This window comes from Pezoporus flaviventris, unplaced genomic scaffold, assembly GCF_033815535.1.
Source record: "Pezoporus flaviventris isolate CSIRO_AGI_PZ_B2104156 unplaced genomic scaffold, CSIRO_AGI_Pfla_v1 ptg000001l, whole genome shotgun sequence".
In the NCBI taxonomy this organism is placed as follows: Eukaryota; Metazoa; Chordata; class Aves; order Psittaciformes; family Psittacidae; genus Pezoporus; species Pezoporus flaviventris.
This window is the reverse complement of record NW_026892549.1, coordinates 14,434,901-14,456,545: the sequence shown is the minus strand read 5'-3', so window position 1 is coordinate 14,456,545 and position 21,645 is coordinate 14,434,901. Positions and strand designations below refer to the sequence as shown.

Genomic DNA, 21,645 nt, shown 5'->3' with positions numbered 1-21,645 from the left:
ATAATGAAAGCATGGAGTAATGACAGAGGAGTTATATTGGTTGCATAAAACCTGAAAGAAACTGGCTTATATCCCACAGGTTCAATCTATAATTTTGATCGTTAATGCTGCCTAAGAGGAGTGCTGCTTGGAGGTCAGGAAATATTTTAGAGCTAGATGTACTGAAATATCCACTCTCTGTTGTTCTCCTTAGCTCCTGAGGCAGTTTTCTATTTCCAAATCATTGGATGCTGCTGCCCGTAACTGCTCAGGTTTGCAGAGAGAAGATCTTGCTTTCATCACCCAATTTCTTAGATTTGCTCAAAGCACCTCTTCTGTATTTGCTTCCCCTACATGTGGAATAACGTTTTTAAAACTGCAGTCATTGAGTAGCAGTGGGAAGTGCTGCTGAAAAGAGTCATGGACAGTTGCTCTATTCAGTCCTTGCTGTGCAACTGTCCAACATCAGTTGAGTCATTGCTCTGAAACGGCTTGTCCCTATGGAAGTGGGATGTTGTACCCTGATGCAGAGCATCCTTGGGAGAGCCATTCTCTCTGTGGTGTTGTGCCTTTGCTCTTCAGCAAAGATGTCTCTGTAACATTTTCCCTCTCCAGGCTGGGCATTACAAGGAATGGTCAAACTTACAGCTGTACAGTGCTTGCTGTTCTCACCTATGTGCCATGTTGTGGGATCTGTGAAAAGTTGAGAATTAAGAAAATAATCTTTAACAATCCTCAGAAGTGGCAATATGGCCTCATTCTCTAATGGGGACCCCACGGACCAAATAAATATTTTAACATTAAATCCAAATCTCTGCCCAGCTCATTGGTGAGGTTAGGTTTACACGCACTTACTGCAGCTGCTGTCTTTGCCCTCATGCTTGAGGCTGCCAGCTTGAGGCTGCCACCTCCTTCCAAGCAAAGCACAAAGCTGAAAGGTAGTTCTCAGAGAATACCAGTTGTCAGATTGGGCCACAGATCTAAATTTCAGTATGTAAGGTAGAAAGCTGACTGGCAATGCTGGTCTGACTAAAACAGAACATGACACCAAAGGATGTTATTTTCACAAGTGCAGCTTTAAGCAAGAATTTTTATTTTTTTAACAAACTCTACTTTGACATTAATTTTGGGGGGTTTGCCTTTTTTTTTTTTTTTTTTTTTTTCTTTTCCTAAATTTATTCCTTGGCATCTGTTTTCCAGCCTAACAAGAAACAGTTAAATGACTGAATCTCAAAGGCTTGAGTACTTCATAGGGAGGAAAATTAACGGTTCTCTGTTAATGACTCATATTAGTCCTCTTTGGTGGTCCAAAGCGATGGATTATATTTCCCCTCCTCCCCCCCATTTCTTCCATATGCCTGTCATGGGGCTGCTTTTCTGATTGCTGGTTTTGTTGTTAAAAATGTCACTCTCTTTATTCGCCCTTCTCCCCATAGAATCTTTAAAACTAAAGGCAGAAAAAGTGGAATATACCTGTCATTTAGACCAGCTAGAACAAAGGTTGATAGAAAATACATTCCTAGTTTGAAGAGGCTTCCCTGCTGATTTTGTTTATCAGAAAATGGCAAGTTTTGTTCCTAATGGACTGAAATTTAAATAAAATCTGACTCTGAAAATAAAAGCAGCCATTATGACAAAATAAAATTATATATTTTATAGGAGAAATTGAATTAAAATGCTAGTTTCCTTTGGTTAAATTCTTTTACATAAGGAAATGAATAAAGGCTAGAGTGAAATAGAATGAGATAGAAAGCTGATTGTTGAAGTAAGCTTTTTAAAAATCAATAATCTCTTGTAATTTATATTTTTGAAAAAACTTTGAACAGACTTCCATACGATATCTTGAATTATAGCTGCATTTTTATGTTTCCTTTTATTAGAAGTTGAACTAGGGGTTAAACAGTGTTTTCTCACTGGGATTTCAGGTTCTTATCAGGCTGTAGCTTTGGGCTGCAACCTTCTACAAAAGAAAAGTCTCTCCAGAACCTGGGTTAATTGCACAATTTTATTCGTTAATATTTAACAAATAATTAATTAAAAAAACAGGTTATTTTGACTGCCAGAATGGGAATATAACTATTATGGGAGATGATGGAGCCAAGTCAGGGCCAGTGAAGGTGATGGTTGCAGGCAATCTACCTGTTTGAGACTTGGCTTCTAGGGAGGCAGTTCATCTGGTTTCAATTGATTTGAGATTCAGATCCAAAGAAATAATAATTAGAACTAAAACCAACCTATATATACACAAGGTAACTTAGTTCATTGCTGTATGCACCCACAGCCAATTTTGCTAACCTCACATTAGCACAGCATGCTTTGAAGACATCGTTGCACTCCTTGCAGATAAAGAGATTGTCGAGATTTTGAACACTGGTGTGGTTTTCCTTAAAAATACATGGCTGGGTTTTTTGGTATGCAAAACCTAAACTACTAATTAAATTTAAAGGGAAGACTGGAGTTGTATGAAACAGTAGTAAACTTGGTGGAAGTATGTTCAAAGGCAGGTCATGACTCTAATTTGCAGACTTCTCACAAGAAGCAGGAGGTGTTTCAGGCCCAGAGGTAAAGAGGTTATGGCTGGTAGTGAAGATTTTTCTGTCCCCTTGATATCCCGCTTGGCTCCTAGGTGAGAGTGCATGGGAAATAAAATCCTTGGGTACTGCAAATCCTAACTCAGATTTGAAGAAGCATTAGAAATCCCAAAACACAGATTCTTGAATTTTCCACTGTCCCCTCGACAACCCCCTTACCCCCCAAATTATGCCTCTTTACCAAGTGTAGCGTTTCCCAGTGGGAGGAGGAGAGAGACCTGAGAGCACCAAAATGTCGGTTCCCATGCAGCTACTTGGAACAATGGGGTGAACCACCTGTTTTCATTGCACCTTGGTTTTCACCATGGTAGCAACACGGCTTGTCTGTGATGAGAATGGCATTGTTAATCCCCACAGAAATCTCTACCACCCCTGAGTGTGAGCAGGGTTATAATTATTGTCTTCTTTAAACAGCGGCTGGGGCAACCTGTTAGCAGATGTTTTAAAAGTGCTTTGAAGGTGAAAATATCTAAATATTCTTACTACTATTATTATTACAGCTGTCTACAGTGATTACTGTGATTACACCGTGCCTTTCTGACATGTCCGTAATGACAAAATATCTTGTGGGCTGTGAAGGATTGAAAGTAATTCTTCTGCCCCACAGGAACATGCATATGGGACCTGGTTTGGGGCAAATCAAGCCATGGTGCAGGGCTGGTGGTGCTGGATGGCCTCAGCCTTGTTTCCCCCCTGTGATATTTGGGAGAATGGATATCTGTGTGTTTTTTATCCCGTCAATTTTCCATCCAGTGAGTCTGTGGGATGCCATGGCTGAATTTCTGCTGTGGCATGGCAAGACTGTTGGCTGGCACTAGTCATGCCATTGCACCAGTTGCTGCCCAAGAATTCCTCCAGCAGTGCAGAAATACAGAGTGCATCAAAGAAACTGCTAAAAGCACACTGATTTCTGTAATGAGGAGTAATATAATAGCACCTTACAGGACTTTACTTTAATTTTCTATTTATTTTTTTTTTTTATTATTTCATCTGACCATGGATGCAGTTTAATAACTGGCTTAAGTATTTCATTTCCAGATGAAGTCTAGGGCAAAATTTAAGGCCTCAAATCTAAATTTAGGTTCCCGGGCCTATATTTAGGCCTTTGAACTGAAGTGGTATGGTGCCCCACCCTGGCACCCTGGTGAGCTGCACACAGCACCCATCAAAATGAGCAGATGTGCAAGTGCAGCACACCTTTCCAGCTCATGTCTTCCATTAAGAATATAGGGGTTTAAGCCTAGTTTTTGTTTGCAAGAGATGGATATGTGACATAGGTTGGTGTATTCATGAGTTATTTCCTGGATGCAGTATTTCAGAGCTCCTGGTAGTAATGTCAAGATGGACGGGGTAGGGGCTAGGGGTGTGGGGTGGTGTTGCAACAGCTATTACAGCTGTTTTTATGCTCTGTCAGATGCTGAAAAATGTTCCTTTTATAAGCGGCAGAGGGTACTATCATGGTTGGTCCTTCTCCATCTCAGTTAGAGCAGGACAAGGTCTGCTGCAAAGAATGAAGAGTAGTGGCATTGTGTAGACCTGCTTTCCTAACATGGCACATTTTGCTCAGGACATGAGTAGGAGTGAGAAAATAGGACAGCTGTGTACCTGGAGAGGGAGATCCAATTATGGCACCTTGTATTCCATTTGGGGTAGGATTGATTTTGCCAAGTGGACCAAAAGAGAGACAAGGATTCTGGTTTGCACATCTGTGTATTTTCACCAGATGTATAGGATCCACTGGGGCACTTCTAATGTTATTCTAAAGGATAACTGCTGAAAGTCAGATTTTACAGGGACAAGCCAGCTTCCAATGATGTTACTCAATTTGCAGGATGTTGCTTGTACATGGGTGGGAATATTTCTGCAAAAAGCTCTATGCTTAGTGGAGGACAGGAAGGTCCTTGCCTGCTGTGCCTGAGCTCCAGGAGTTGCATGCTTCCCTCTGAAGCTCTAAATCTTTTGAAACACTTCAAATATATTCTGTGGTCTCTCCCTCATCCAAGGATAATCAAAGCTGGATGAGTTGTTTACATGCTCCCTTTTAGAAAGGTTCATTTCCTCCTTGAAGATGAAACAACTCCGAATAACTAATAGCTGCCATGTAAGCAAGTCGTAAGTGTGTGTTTGTGTGTGCACAGCATTCATCAAACACATCTGGGTGGTGATCAGAAGATACAAAACTCCCTGTATGTTTGTGGGTGAAGTCCAAGTGCAAACAAGGGCCCTGACAGTGTTTGCAGAAAATAAATTGCTCATGATAATCCTATTAATTCATCTGCCCATTTTCCTCTTTCTAAACAACCCTGCACAACTGAAATCACTTGTATGTAACACAGCCAGTTAATATGCTGGTTGTATTTTAACTCTTTCGTTGAGTAGGGATCAGTTTCTTCTTTCCCATTTGGCTTTTCTGTTGTTATTATTTTATATTTGATTACATCTTCTTGTATCTGATACTTACCAGAATTAAGCTCTCCTTGCCATAATGAAACCTCAGTAAGCCTAGAGTGCTTTGGCAATAGTAACCTCAAGCTTGTTTGCTGAGCCAGTTTTGCCAAGCCCACACAGCTCTAATTACATCTTTTCAGTGGCCTGTTTTAAACTGTCCCCTCTTTCCAAAGTCTTTTGTGTATTCAGAAATACATTGTTACAATGAATGCAGTATGTTTAGAATAAGTTTAATTGGATTTGGTAGCCAAGAAATTGTACGTTTTTATTAGAGGTACTGAAGACTTCCAATGGAGATAATATTTATACAGTGGTCCAGAATTGTTTGCATTTAGAAGAATAAATAAAATGAATAATATCCAAACTAGATAATTAAAATGTCAGTTACAAAGTACCTTTAATTTGTTTTGGCTTTTGATTTGGATATTCCTTCCTTTACTTTGAAGACAAAGAAATACACTTGATACCAGATCTCCAACTCTATAATATATCATGTAGTAGACAAGTAGCTCCCTTTTGGACTGTATTTACAATAAGATTGTAAAAGTGAAACCAAATTTGCATTTTTGGCCAGTGTTTTTCAGTGCACAAACATTTTCTGCTTGGATTTATCAGATGATAACTTCCATTTTTGTTAAATCACAGTGGATGTTCAGAAAATAAAAAACAAACCAGCTCAAAAAACCCCTAAATAAACACACAAACTCTTGATGTTTTATGTGGTGCTTGTTAAAAGCTGTGAGGATAGATAGTTGTGGGGAACAGTATTCATTTGCCACTGAAGTGTCTTTCTTTAGGGACCCATATTTCATTAAACAAACCCAAATATACAAGACAAAACAACCCCCTGTTGTTACATATAAGATACTTAAAAGTATCACAGACACAGGTAGTTGGGTATGTATGTATGTACGTGTACATAGAGAAGGGGGGGAGAGAGAGAGTAATCTGTTAACCATAGATATTTAAGGCCTCTTGACTTATTAGCTATTGAAAATTTCCTGAAGAAGTGGACTTTGTGAAAATATAACACTGTTTAAAGTATGTGTTTGTAGCTTACTGGCAAGAACAAAATGTCAGAAATCAGAAATTACAATCAAAATGTTTTGAACCTGTTGCTTATTCCATACCTGAAATTTTGTCTTTGTTTACTACATCTTCAGCACTTATTTTCAAAATGTGTTAAGCTTGCAATACCTGGGAATATGTTTGTGGTTTGAAGTAGCAAATTTTTTCTCATATTTCATAAAAATGGCTATTTTTAAACAAGCTGAACATTTTTATGTCCCTGTTATTTTTTTAAACTCCTTTTTTTTCTAACTGCACTGCCTATGTTATGAATTAGTTGTAACTATTAATTATTGTTCTCTATTTTGATCTTACTGATGGGTATCTTGCAAATCTGTTGGGATTACTCGAGGTGAAAGGGTTGCTATGTAAATATGAAATCTTACTCCCTAGTATTTGTCACTAGTTGCAAAGCACAGGTTTTAAATGAACAATTGCACAGCATTCTAAATAAATCAAGTCGGTGGCTAACACAGCCTTTGTGTCTCTGAGACAAGTAGAGAAAGCAAGTTAAGCTTTCTGTTTTTATATGTTACTTCTATTCTCATTTTTTTTCTGGCATGCTTTGTTAAGTAGATCTTTATTTCCGGAGACTGAAACATAACTCCTCTTTTTTTTTTTTTTCCTTGAAAATTAAAAGCTTCTACCTTAAAGAGTTGAATGATACATTATCTCCTATCTCTAAATTGAACCCATTTGGAGCTATTTGCATCCTGTAGAAACCTACAGCTGAGTGCTATGCTCAGAGGTGTAATGACTGGTTGTCACAACACGCTGGAGGTGGCCCCATAACAAAATGATCCCCTGTCAATCCCCTTGCAGGAAATGCATTGGCAACCTGTAATTCAGCATCAGTATTAACATCCTGCCTGAGTTTAGTTAAATAGCACTTTCTAGGAAGTAGATCTGCTGAACTTCTGCTTAATAATGTTTTAAGGGGAATATATGATGGAAGTTTTAGAAAGCATCATATGGGGTTAACAGTGATTTGTCATTTGTTTCCAATTAAAGGACTTAATCTCTTATCACTAGAACAGCCTATTTTTTTAATACTAAAGGCACAGATGTGAATGGAAACATATTAATGAGATGTCATACTACACAGTCATTTAGTGTTTTGTTTAACTTAAACATAGCAGAAAATGTGCATCTAAGTAGACACATGTAATGACATTGAGATAGAATTATAATTTTCTACATTTGCATAACCTTTGGCAGCATCCACTTTAGATCTACCTTGCAGTGGTTATTCTATATTCAAAAATTGATATTAGTTATAGTAGTAAAAAGGTCTAAAATCACACAATTATTTTGTTTCCTGTCAAATAGCCTGTTGTTTTCCTTCATCTACAGATATGTCTGTTTGACTTTGTTGGCTCTTTTTGTGAGAGAAACAAAATCTGTCTAGTCTGACAGTCATGGCTATTGTTCTTGCAAAGTGATGAAAAGCAAAGGCTAACTGCCTCTGCAGGTACCATAGCAGTTCCTGTCAGGTACATAACATCCACTTAGTTTTTAAATATTTCAGCAGTAAAAGTGGCTTGAATCAGTATGATATTTAAGGCCCAAGGAGACCATTTTGTTCACATGGTCTGGCACAGACTGTGATACACCACTCGCTCTCCATCAAGCTCAGATGACCTGTGGATGACCTAGAGAGGGCAGTCATCGCCAAGAAGCCACTTTCTCAGTGTCATAAAACAAGTTGGGTTTAGAGCAAGGATGAATGAGACATTTAATGCATTGAAATACACTAATGAACAAATTTTGAGCCTAAGTATTCAGTATGCATATTACTGGGAAAACGTCATGAGATATGGAAGGTTTCAATCAGACTCAATTATAACACAGTTCCCCAATAAATGTAACCAGTGAAGAATTCACCAAAGCTATACATTATACCTTTTTTTCACTCAAATAGATGTATTTAACTGCTGCTGTCACCAGGCTTCCCCAACAGCCTTGTGTGGCAGGATAAGTGTCATCACTAACATCAGGAACCAGCACTAGATGTGGAAAATACCAGTCCGACTTCATTTAAAACACCTGGGCTTTATTTGGCTGAGCTGTCTTGCAGTACAACTTAAGACATAATTGCTTAAAGCCAAATTATGGACCACTGTAGTGTGTGTCAACATGTCTTTCCACTAAATCAGAATTTCTGCTGTAATTCTGTATGTCAGACCATTAGCTAACTTATGCAGGTATCATAATGTGAATTCGAGACTGATGCCTCTCTGTGGTTTTGGGGTTGGTTTTTTTTTTAGATGACTAAAGAACGATAAAAGTGATCATTACCCCACCTGCCTTAATAGCTATAGCAAAAATGTCTAGCATTGCTGTTGTCTATTGTGGCAATTACTCTGAGAAAGATGCTCTTTACTTTTTACTGGCCTTTTCATATACTTAACAGTAACCAGAAGAAAAGACAATCTGCTCCAGTTTTCACTTAAATAATGTATAGTTATCTCGTGTTCAGAAAAGACTACTTGGTTCTCAGGCTGGAAGTAGTGTCAGATGGAGCAGTACTTGGGTGCAGGTAGTCGTTTTTCCCTCAAATGCTTTCTTTCCCCATCCTGAAACTACCATGGCAGGCAGCTCTGCTTTTCTTTCTGGTGCCAGGATTGTGGTTTCCAAGTCTATTTTAATGCTTTTCTCTTTCCTACATACTAATTTTCCAGCTTAGTTTTCTCACAGCTTTCTCTTTATATCTTCTCTTCCTCCACCGTGCCTGTCATGGCCATTAGCTACCTTGATTACTGTAATCTTTTCTTTTTAAGCTTTTCATTCCCCTTCTTTATTCTTTCCAGAGAGCAGTTTCTGAAATACCTTGCTCTCCATCCCTATCAGCACCTTGCTTCTCTTTCCTTTCTTCCTTTCTTGTACGCTAACCTTCAATTCTCATTACAACCTGGTAGTCAAGAAGGGGCTGTCCATAATCCTTGCTTCAACTACATTTCAGTAATTTCATTTTACTTCCTCTCTTTAGCTATTTATCTTTTTTTCTCAACACATTTTTTTTTTTTTTTAATGTCTCGTAGCCTTTCATTTTTCAGTCACTGAGCTTTTTCTGTTCCTCTGAACTACTTCAGAAACATCTTTTCCTGAAAGCCTTTCTACCAAGATCTCTCTGATAACTTACTTTATTCTTTTTGGTAGCCTCTTTCAATTGCCATCTGCATCTCTCTTGTATTCTATTTTCACTGGCTTGGTCAGAAAGTATTCGGCTATGTCTTTGCAACAGCATGTGGTCTAGGGAGGAGATGCTCATGTAAAGAGGTAGTGTCGTGGTTTAAAACCAGGCAGAGGGCTCGTTCACTCACTCCCTCCCTTCTTTTCCTCCCCCTACTCCCGGAGGGACAGAGAGGAGAATCGAAAAGAATGCAACTCCCACGGGTTGAGATAAGAACAGTTTAGTAACTAAGGTATAACACAGATCACTACTGCTACCACCAATAATAATAATGATAAAGGAAATAACAAGGGAAGAGAATACAACACCTCAGCACCAGCCGACCGATAACTCGCTCCCCCCCCAGCCCGACCAAGCACCGACCCATACCTCCTCCAACCCTGCAGACACCCAGCCCTTCCGGCTAACTCCCAGTTATATCCTGGGCATGATGTTCTGTGGTATGGAATATCTCTTTGGTCAGCTTGGGTCAGGTGTCCTGTCTCTGCCTCCTCCTGGCTTCCCCTCCTCCCTGGCAGAGCATGAGGCTCACAAAGTCCTTGGCCAAACCAAAACATTCTTGTTATCAGCTCTGTTCCCAAGCCGAAAGTCAAAACACTGCACTGCACCAGCTACCAAGAAGGAGAAAAATGACTGTTACTGCTGAACCCAGGACATTATCCACCCCTTATTCCATACCTTCACGTCATGCTCAGATCCCACATTTTCAATATACTCTTATCTTAGTGCATGGACCAGTCCCTATAAAGCTGCTGAGTCCATCTGGTCCATGATGGCAGGCTCCATCTCTTGTAACAGTCAGAGCAGGAGAGACTGTGTGCAGTGTTCACACTTGTGAATAATCTGGGCAATAGTGTCCATTGCTAAACCCACCCCTCGATCTTGAGTCCATCTCTATGTTGCATCTCTGCTCTGATGGCCTGAAGTGCCACGGGCCCACCAGGCTTAAAATAATTCACTGTCCCCTTAAGCAGTTTCTGCAGCTTGTTGCTGGGGACTCCATGCAGCTGCCTTCTATCTCCGACGCTTCCAAAGCACTGGAGGGGCCCAGTGGACTAGATACTTGCCCATACTATCCCACACACCCTGCCACTCATGACTATCCAGCCTTGGGGAAAACCTCTTGGTCCCCCTATATTGTTGTCTAACCCCAGACAAGACCCAAACCTGACTCTGCTTAACTTTTGAGATCAGACAAAATGGTTGTGGGTAGAACACAGCCTGTGTGTGTGCCAACATGCTGATCCCCATCACAATCAGCAGGCAGGTCCCAAGGATACCCAAAGGCCATTCAAAACCTCCAGAACTCTCAGTTGATGCTGCTGTACTTGTCACTGGGGCTGGTGTAGCTGCTGTGCTTGCCGGCTCTCCCACCGCCAGCTTCTCTTTTCCGGAGTCCAGCTCTTCCTCCTCTGCCTTGCTGGGAAATGCTGCGTGGTCTCCTGCATCCTCCTGGGGCTCGGCGGGCGGCTTCCGGGGGATGCTCTCGGCCGTCGCGGGGCTCGGCTCGGCCGCGGGGCTCGGCTCCTCCGCCGCCTTCTCCCGCTGCTCAGCAGCCGCCTCCTTCCTCTCCTCAACCACCTCCACCGGCAGCCGTCCCCTGGCGGCCTCCGGCCCCGCTCCCGCCGCCGGCTCCCGGGGCCGCTCCCCCTCGGCTCCCCGCGGCCTGACGAAGATAGAGGCGAGGGCGAGGGCCAGGACGGTGAAGAGCAGCCGGACGGCCAGGTACAAGTCCACGGCCACGTACGTCCCGCCCTGCTGCTGGAGCCCACCCGTATTACAAGTCATCACCATGAAGTACAGTGAGACAAGAACCTTAGCCCAAGCCCCACACTTGATAAACACTAACACAGCGAATACCGTCTCTATGTACTGCATTCTGAAACTGTGAGATCAAGAGGAACAACTCTGAGAGCCAATAAATCAGCATTGTGACGAGTGACTATTAATCCTGTCAGATCTGTCGTTATCTCAACCCCTTGTGCCCCACGTTGGGCGCCAAAAAGAACTGTCGTGGTTTAAACCCAGTCAGGTAACTCGTTCACTCACCCCCCCCTTCTTTCCCTCCCCCTACTTCCGGAGGGACGGAGAGGAGAATCAAAAAGAATGCAACTCCCACGGGCTGAGATAAGAACAGTTTAGTAACTAAGGTATAACACAAATCACTACTGCTACCACCAATGATAATAATGATAAAGGAAATAACAAGGGAAGAGAATACAACACCTCAGCACCAGCCGACCGATAACTCGCCCCCCCCAGCCCGACCAAGCACCGACCCATACCTCCTCCAACCCTGCAGTCTCCCAGCCCTTCCAGCTAACTCCCAGTTACATCCTGGGCATGCCGTGCTGTGGTATGGAATACCTCTTTGGTCAGTTTGGGTCAGGTGTCCTGTCTCTGCTTCCTCCTCGCTTCCCCTCCTCCCTGGCAGAGCATGAGGCTCACAAAGTCCTTGGCCAGACCAAAACATCCTTGTTATCAGCTCTGTTCCCAAGCTGAAAGTCAAAACACAGCACTGCACCAGTTACAAAGGAGGAGAAAAATGACTGCTACTGCTGAGCCCAGGACAGGTAGTTAAAATGGACTGTAAGAATGAAGTTTGTTCAAGGCCAGAGAAAGAATGTCCAGAACCAAAGCAGGTGTCCATGAGAGTCAGTGCACTTTACAAAGTACCATGTGAACTTATATCCTGAAAGGTTGCCATCAACGTACCTGTTTGTGAGTGCTCTTTGAACATTACATATTTTTTGGCTGGCCTGAGTAGTTCCTAGAGAGCTGATGAAATAGTTCAGGAATGCTGTATGAAGCGTGTCTATAAAATTGAGGCAGAATAAGTAATAGTAGTAGTAGTGGACCTGTGAAATATCATAGCTTGAACAATTATCTTTGTTAGGTGTCAGGGCAAACCATAAAATAGGTCCCTGAGAAAGCAAAAGCTGAAAAATATTTTTACAGTCACTACGGTTGTCTTTTACTGTCTTCTACTTACTTCATTGCTAATGCTTCTAAAAGAAAAGCTTTTCAGACAAATGTCTAGAAGACAATGGTTTCCTAACCAAATACTTATTGTTGACAATGGCAATGGGTAGAAAATGGTTATTTTTTGGTAGCAATATAGATTATGTAGTCTAGACAGCACTTTTGCTAGAAAGGATTGCAGGTTAATCATGTATAGCAAAGGAGAATCAGCTAGTTAAGTCCTTGGCCAGAGGTTTTCTTAGCTTTCTGCCAGTTGTGTTTTGAATAATTATTTTTCTTTCAGAAACTGTTGATTGGATATGAAGAGAAGTAGTAGCTTGGCATTTACATTGCTGTTGTAAATGCTATGCAGAAAATTAAGATTATTCATAAGACAACAGCAGTAGAATTTAGATAGCTATGAAAATCAATTGCCAGAAATCGTGAAAACTATAAAAGTTAAAATTTGGTTTGAAAAAGAGCTTGTAATGTTGAGATCAGCTTGATGTATTTGCCACCAGAGACTTCTTTTAATGTCAGCTCTAGCAAATAACCCACAATTTTAATGATTTTTTTTGTGGAATATATATATATGTATTTATATGCTAGTAATGAGTAAAACAAATTATTAAATTAGTCTACATTTTAACAGAAATTCCCATATTTTTCCTCTATACTGGTTTATAGAGATTATGAAGTAACCATGCTTTTGTGGCAGACTTTATCAAAATGTAGCAGTTGAAAGTAAATAAGGATTACTTATATCAGTATTCGTTTGCTTTTAGTACAGTCCCTCCATCTATCTGTTTGATACATTTCACTTTTTTTCAAAGGATTTCTCAGTCAGTCAAAGAAAAAATATTCGTTAAACTATTTAAGGTAGAAATACAGTAGACCAGTCGCCATTACCTTGGAATAACATTCTGCACACCAAGTTGCATGAGTAAATCTTTTCACATGGGTAGGAAATGTCCCTTTGCTCTAGAGACTTTAACCATGAATGAATATAAAACCACATTTTTCCATACAGAATATTTGTACCACAGTGCTTGTTTCCCTTAGTGCTTTCCTTTGTATTTTTAGTGAAAGACACTTATAGTGGGTGACTTTCCTTCTTTTATAATAAATTGTTTCTTTTGGCTGGTGTTGTTATGATAATTAAAGCTGTTCCTTCACAATTTCAAATTTTATTCTTTCCTCACTTGTATTACAAGTTTTCCTTAAAATGAAAGTAAGAAAAAAAAAAAAAAAAATCCAAAGCCAGGTCTATATAGCAACTGCTAAGAACAACTATAGAGTAGAATTAGGTTATTTCAACATGCAGTGTTTTTTTTTTCTCATGTGACTCTGACCTTTGGTTTTGCTGATAGTCAAGAACAGGTCATTATTAGAGGACTACATAAATACCTTTCCTGGCATTATGAAACATCCTTTTAGGCAAAAGGACAGAAATGTGTCACTTTTATTTAGACAAATACTCTCTTTTCATTAAAGTATTCTCCTTTGCTTAATGGAAAGATTGTGATACAAGTAAGAATATTTCAGGTTTTTTCACTAGCTATCAAATATAACAGCACAAGATGGCCTTAAAAGAAAATAAGAAATTAAATGAAAATTTAAGTGTTATGTACACTGGCTAAAATGAAATATTAGATTTAGATTTGGAGATGATACCTATTGTTTTTTACACTTTGGGGGTTTTATTTGAGTCACTCACAGGTTTTAATGTTGAGTAAAACTCAAAGGCTGCACCACTGTTGTGGCTTAAGCCCAGGCTGTTAGTCAGCCACACAGCCCTCTCACTCCCTCCCCCCCTTTCTTCCCCAACCCTGCTCCCAGAGGGACGGGGAAGAGAATCAAAAGAAGGTAACTCCCCCGGGTTGAGATAAGAACAGCCCAGTAACTAAGGTATAACACAAACCCACTACTGCTACCACCAATAATAATAATGATAGGGGAAATAACAAGGGAAGAGAATACAATACCATCCCTCGATACCCAGCCCAACTGAGCAGTGAGTCAGCCCTTCCACATAACTCTCATTTACATCCTGGGCATGACGTGCTGTGGTATGGAATACTTCTTTGGCTAGTTTGGGTCAGGTGTCTTATCTCTGCTTCTTCCCAGCATCCCCTCCTCCCTGGCAGAGCATGAGACTCAGAAAGTCCTTGGTCAGACTAAACATTTGAGCAGTAACTAAAAACATCGGTGTTACCAGTGCTGTTCCCAGGCAGAAAGTCAAAAAAACAGCACTGCACCAGCTACTAAGAAGGAGAAAAAGAAAGACTGCTACTGCTGAACCCAGGACAACCACAAACTGCAAAATCTTAGAATCATAGAGTGGTTTGGTTTGGAAAGGACCTTAAGATCATCTAGTTCCAAGCCCCCTGTTATGGGCAGGGGTGCCTCACACTAGGCCATGCTGCCCAAGGCTCTGTCCAACCTGGCCTTGTACACTGCCAGGGATGGAGCATTTATCACTTCTTTGGGGAACCCATTCCAGTGCCTCACCACTCTCACAGTAAAGAACTTCTTTATATCCAAGCTGAAATTCCCCTGTTTAAAACCGTTACCCCTTGTCCTATAAGAAATAAACCTGATGGTCAATTTATCTATAATTCTGTATCTCTCTCTGTGACAAGAGCAAAGACTGAAATACTTTTCCATTTTACCTGTGCATATGAGTGGTCAGGCATGCTACAATAGCGAAAACCTTTATTATCAGGGCTGTATACATATCTAGAAAGTCAAATGTATAATTTTAGTATTGCAATAACAAGAATGTTGGGTCACATAAATTTCATGTCCAGAGGAAAAAAAAAAAACTGCCAGCTAGAAAGAAAATCATTGAACCTATTTCTTACATTTTTCTCATAAAGCAGCAGTGTAAAACCCAGATAGGACAAATGTGTACAAAGTTGCCCCAACCTCTCCGTGCAGCCTGAGATCTATGTCTGACCAAGAGACTCCTGATCATTTCAAATGTGCAGAGAAAGTTGTCAGCCCAGAGTTTAGTAAGCATTTTTGTTCCCCTTTCTGCCCTCTGTAAAAGTTTGAAAAGGCTCATAAATGGCAAAGAAGCAGTTGTATACAGGAAATGTAATTTGGCAATAAAAGTCTGTTTTGAAGTGAACCATCGTTTCTGAATAAATATTTCTTTAATGCATGTAATTACTGGATCAGCAAAATAAATGTGGTCATGTCCTTGTAATTAATACATTGTCAAAAGTTCATTTAAGTGTAATGATTTCACAGGAAAAATGCTGTCTATGTAGTTTGTGCAACAATTCGTTAAAGTAAGTGCACTACATATACAATTATTGATAGATATATATTTTAAAGTTCTTATTCATTTCTACATGCTATCTAATACTCCTAAATGGATTTTTTTCATAAAAGTAAAAGATGCTAAAAGTGCTGTAACAATATATTTTTTTTTTTTGCTGAAGGAATTTTCAAGCAGCACTGCTTAGTATGGCAGCTGCAGTTGGCAAATATTTAGTTAAGAATTGTGTAATCATACTTGGCAAAGGCTTGAAAATCCAGTGAGGAATGCACAGAGAAGGATGCCTGTTTATCCACTGTAGAAAAACAAAATGCTTATCCCAGGATTTGGTGTCATACTTCAATTCTACCCAGAGCTGATTACAGGGCTGGGTTAAAGGTTACAGCTGTATGGAGTTTATAGATGGGAACAGTGTAATTCTTGATATTCAGAGCTTATTTAAAATAATTCTTCAGAAAAAAAGTATTCTGATTTTTCATGGCCAGTATCAAAATGCTGGCTTTTGTTTCATGACTTGCTTTGTTATGACTGGGAAAGCGGAGGCTGTGGAGCAGAGATGTGACCAGGAGTTCTACAGGTGGCCATGGCCAGGTTGCCTAGAAATACTGATTTGTTCTCAGTCAGCATCTACACATTATTGAATCCTTGTAAGCTGTATAGTTCAGAGAAATTTCTGTTGGTTTTATGCTGGTTGGAGGAAGGCTGATGGTGCCTGGTCTAGTACAAAATTTGTTAAGGGGCTATTATCCACTTCTGGTGATACATGTGGGTGCTAGTGATATAGATAGTGGTAGCCTGGGGAACATAAAGAAGGACTACAGAGCCCTGGGGGAGATGGTTAGGGGCTCTGGAGCTCAGATAGTCTTTTCATCAATTCTCCAGGATATAGGGGAGGACCTAAAAAAAGCTAGGAGGATTGAACAGGTTAATAAATGGTTAAAAGGGTGCTGTCATAGTCAGGGGTTTGGGTTTCTTGAACACGGGACCCAAGTTTGTAGGCCAGGTCTACTGGGGGCTGGTGGAGCTGGTCTAAAGCAGGGAAAGAGCAGTTTTGGTAGGAGGCTTGCCAGACTAGTTGTGCTGGGGGAGGGGGGCATCATTCCATTCCAACACTCCCAGTCAGTTGCCAGCACCTATAATAAATGCTCGGAGCAATGTAGAGATATCCCAGCCACTCCAGCCAATGAGCCGGCTTCATTTGGAGCTCGGCTCAGATGCCTCTATACAAATGCCCGTAGCATGGGGAACAAACAAGAGGTATTAGAGATTTGTGCACGTCTACGGGGGTATGATATAATAGGCATCACTGAAACATGGTGGGATGGCTTCTATGACTGGAGTGTTGGAATGGAAGGTTACAGGCTCTTTGGAAAAGACAGGCCTGGCAGGCGGGGAGTGGAAGTTGCCCTTTATGTTAGGGATAGGCTGGAGAGTATGGAACTCTGTCTGGGGACAGGTGAGCAGTCCACAGAGAGTTTGTGGGTCAGGGTTAAAGGGAATATAGCTATGGGAGACATTACTGTGGGTATCTGTTACAGGCCGCCTGATCAAGGAGACCCTGTGGATGAAGCACTCCATAGACAGGTAGGAAAAAACTCAGGCTCACAGGCCCTTGTTCTCATGGGTGACTTCAACCACCCTGACATCTGTTGGAAGGACGGTATGGCCTGGCACAAGAAATCCAGGAGGTTCCTCGATTGTGTGGAAGACAACTTCCTTCTGCAAGTAATAGAGGAGCCAACAAAGAGAGGTGCCATGCTTGACCTCATGCTCACCAACAGGGGAGGGCTCGTTGGAAATGTGATGCTCCAGGGCAGCCTTGGATGCAGCGATCACGAGATGGTCGAATTTGAGATCCTCAGGACAGTGAGAAGAGCGTGCAGCAAGCTCATGGCCCTGGACTTCAAAAGAGCAGACTTTGGCCTCTTCAGGAACCTGCTTAGTAAGGTTCCATGGGATACAGCCCTAGAGGGCAGGGGAGCCCAAGACTCTTGGTTGATATTGAAGGATCACCTGCTACAAGCTCAGGAGTGTTGCATCCCAATTAGTAGGAAATGCAGCAGGAGGGCCAGGAGACCTCCTTGGATGGATAAGGAGCTCCTGAGGAAAATTCCAATGAAAAAAGAGTCTTATAATAAGTGGAAGCAAGGACAGGTGGCCTAGGAAGAGTACAGGGATGTTGTCCGGGAAGCTAGGGACCAGGTTAGGAAAGCTAAGGCCCAGTTAGAATTAAACTTGGCTAGGGGTATTAAGGATAACAGGAAGGGATTCTACAGGTACATAGCAAATAAAAAACAGGCTAGGGAGAATGTAGGCCCCCTCAGGAAGCTCTCGGAAGAACTGGCTACACAGGATTTGGAGAAGGCTGAGGTTCTGAATGACTTCTTTGCCTCAGTCTTCACTGGCAAAGGCTCTGACCAAGTCTTGGAAGGCAGACGCAGGGACTGTGAGAATAAAGACCTTGCACCCACTGTAGGAGAGGATCTGGTTCGAGACCATCTTAAAAATCTGAATGTGCACAAGTCCATGGGTCCTGATGAGATCCATCTGCGGGTCCTGAAGGAGCTGGCGAATGAAGTTGCAAAGCTGCTGGCCATCATATTTGAAAAATCATGTCAGTCAGGTGAAGTTCCCAATGACTGGAAAAAGGGAAATATAACTCCCATTTTCAAGAAGGGGAAAATGGATGACCCGGGGAATTACAGACCTGTCAGTCTCACCTCTGTGCCTGGCAAAATCTTGGAGCAGATTCTCCTAGATGGCGTGCTAAGGCACATGAAAAACAACAAGGTGCTTGGTGACAGCCAGCATGGCTTCACTAAGGGGAAATCCTGCCTGACCAATTAGGTGGCCTTCTATGATGGGGCTACAGAACTGAGGGACAGGGGTAAAGCAGTTGATGTCATCGACCTAGACTTGTGTAAAGCATTCGACACTGTCCCACATGACATCCTTGCCTCTAAATTGGAGGGACATCAATTTGATGGATGGACCACTCAGTGGATAAAGAACTGGCTGGATGGCTGCATGCAAAGAGTTGTGGTCAATGGCTCAATGTCCAGCGGGAGACCAGTAATGAGAGGTGTCCCTCAGGGATCGGTGTTGGGACCAGTCTTGTTCAACATCTTCATCGCTGACATGGACAGAGGGATTGAGTGCACCCTCAGCAAGTTTGCTGATGACACCAAGCTGTGTGGTTTGGTTGATACGCTGGAGGGAAGGAATGCCATTCAGAGGGACCTTGACATGCTTGTGAGGTGGGCTGATGCCAACCTCATGAAGTTTAACCGTGCCAAGTACAAGGTCCTACACGTGGGTCGGAGCAATCCCAGGCACAGCTACAGGTTGGGCAGAGAAGAGATTCAGAGCAGCCCTGCGGAGAAGGACTTGGGGGTGTTGGTTGATGAGAAAACGAACATGAGCCAGCTTCAGTGTGCGCTTGCAGCCCAGAAAGCCAACCGTATCCTGGGCTGCATCAAAAGGAGTGTGACCAGCAGGTTGAAGGAGGTGATCCTGCCCCTTGACTCTGCTCTTGTGAGACCTCACCTGGAGTATTGTGTGCAGTTCTGGTGTCCTCAACATAAGAAGGACATGGAACTGTTGGAACAAGTCCAGAGAAGGGCCACGAGGATGATCAGGGGCCTGGAGCACCTCCCGTATGAAGACAGGCTGAGGAAGTTGGGGCTGTTCAGCCTGGAGAAGAGAAGGCTACGTGGAGACTTCATAGCAGCCTTCCAGTATCTGAAGGGGGCCTTAGGGATCCTGGGGAGGGACTTTTTATTAGGGACTGTAGTGAAAGGACAAGGGAAGTTTAGATTGGATATAAGGAGGAATTTCTTTCCTGTTAGGGTGGTGAGGCACTGGAATAGGTTGCCCAGGGAGGTTGTGAATGCTCCATCCCTGGCAGTGTTCAAGACCAGGTTGGATGAGGCCTTGGGTGATGTGATTTAGTGTGAGGTGTCCCTGCCCATGGCAAGGGGGTTGAAACTAGATGATCTTAAGGTCCTTTCCAACCCTAACCATTCTATGATTCTATGATTCTATGACCCCTTGCCACATTTGAACCGTTTTCAAGTGGCAGAATGATATTTTACCGGATTAGGACTTTTTGCTGTATAGTCATGACGCTTCTCATTTGGCACTACAGCTCCTTAAGTCTCTGTATTATATTCTTGAAACCTGATCAGAGATTATTTTTTCACTTGATCAGGCATACGGAAAACCAAATCATATCTGACATCTGTCAGATGTCCAGTATATAACTCATCAAATACTGCATTTCAATCCTAAAAGTTATATTTGCTCAAGTGAGATATAAATGTTGCTTAACTTCAGAAACAGGTCATGAAACACTTACGACATCTTGCAATTAAGCTACAAGATTCATTGACAAGCATCATTCAAGTAGTACCATTTAGATGGTTACAAGAAACCATAAAAATGTTGTGATATTGTAGGGAAATTGGATCCAATGGGTCTATATTATATCTTGGCACTGAGACATTGTATGCAGTAAGAATAAAGCAATGCTGCTCATAAACAGAGGAACATTAATTATATGCATTAATTTTATGTAACATCACACTTGTGGAAAACATAAGCAAGTTCATATATTGTAAATGTCATTTTTTTCCTAAAGAAATTTTCCATTATTATTTTATAATGATAAAATAAGGTGTACTGATGTATTTCCAAAATAATTTTATATTTATTTTTACGTTTTTCAATATTATCGAGTCAATAAAGATGATATCAGTAAATCTATGAACTATAATGAATATTATTTACATTTTTATTGTAGCACTAACTTCACATCATTCCCTTCAAGTGTATATTTGAAAAATGTGCATATCATTTCTTTTTAGCAAAACTACCCAAAACATCTCAATCACTGTTGTAATGAAATTTTTATTGCAGTGTTTGAAAATATTTACATCAGCAAGAAAAAATGTTCATCAAATGAGGCCTTATTCTGGGACAACAGGGAAAATGGAGTAATGTAAGTGAAATATTACATGGTCAGAACTGGCTCTTGACTCAATAGCCTTTTTCCAGAAAATGATAGTATTAATATAGTAAGATGAATACCTCAGCATAAAGAGAAATTCCAGAACTTGTTGTGTAGCACAGTATCAGTAGACAAATCCCTTTCTCTTGAATGTTGTACTTCAGGTTTGTTATGAGTATATTAAATGGGATTGACAGTGGTTCTCTGATTGTACTCCAAAGACACAGTCATCTAGATGTTTTAAGAACAGTCAGAATCTGTCAACTGTGTCTTCAGAAGGTTTTAACTAAATTTCTCATGACTCGAGTGTTTTGTCATCTGAGAGAGGCTTTGAGAGTAGACAACAGTCAGCTGGCATAACAGTTTTGGAATTTGATGGTCCAAAGCAATAAATGCAATGATTGTGTATTGGAACCCAGGAGAGAAAAGGTGTTTCTGGCAGGGAGGACTGAAAGGTCTTAGCCATCTCTAAACTGGTGTCTCTTCATTTGGAAGTGTTAACGGCATAACTGATGGAATCTGTCTAAGGCAGCCATCTGGTAAACATGAGAATATAATGCACCATATTCCATTCCCAATAACATTTTAAACTGTTTGCAATCTCAATAAACTTTTAACTTTTAAAACAATTGCACAAAGGTCAGTTCCTTGCTTCTGTTGGAGGGAATATTCAATTTGCATAGTGTCTGTGTAGTTCCATTTCCAAAAGCCACAAAGTTGACAGCCAAAAATAAAGAAGCAGGCCAAGAGTATCAAAAACTCATGAAAACAGCCTCTACCTGCTGTTTTTCATTTCAGTTTTATTCATTTTACCACTACAGCTTGGTGTTGGGCTTATGGATTAGACCACTGGGGACTACAAGGTGTGGACATCACTTTATTTTTGCCACAGGAGGAAATGGCGGGTGTTCTTGTTCAAACTTTGGTGTTGCAAGTGTGCAGAAGTGCCTCCAACCAGTAACTGCCCCAAGTTGTAAGCAAATATGCAACTTTACAGATGCACCAGGCATCTGCATTGAATGGACACTTTGCAACTATGTAGTTCCTCCTGCCTTCCAGAGAGAAATGTACTGAGTTTTACCTGCTGCCATCTCTGTTGTACTGCTACCAT

General features: G+C 41.3%; 1 long non-coding RNA gene across 1 annotated transcript in view; it reads left to right on the top strand.

The window, feature by feature from the left end:
• Positions 1-21,402, top strand: part of LOC133279495 (uncharacterized) — a 42,962-nt gene extending 21,560 nt beyond the window's left edge. The window contains exons 3-4 of the long non-coding RNA XR_009746957.1: positions 20,444-20,525; positions 21,333-21,402. This is a non-coding gene — a long non-coding RNA (uncharacterized LOC133279495). The remainder of the gene's footprint in view (positions 1-20,443; positions 20,526-21,332) is intronic.
• Positions 21,403-21,645: the final 243 nt, after the last annotated feature.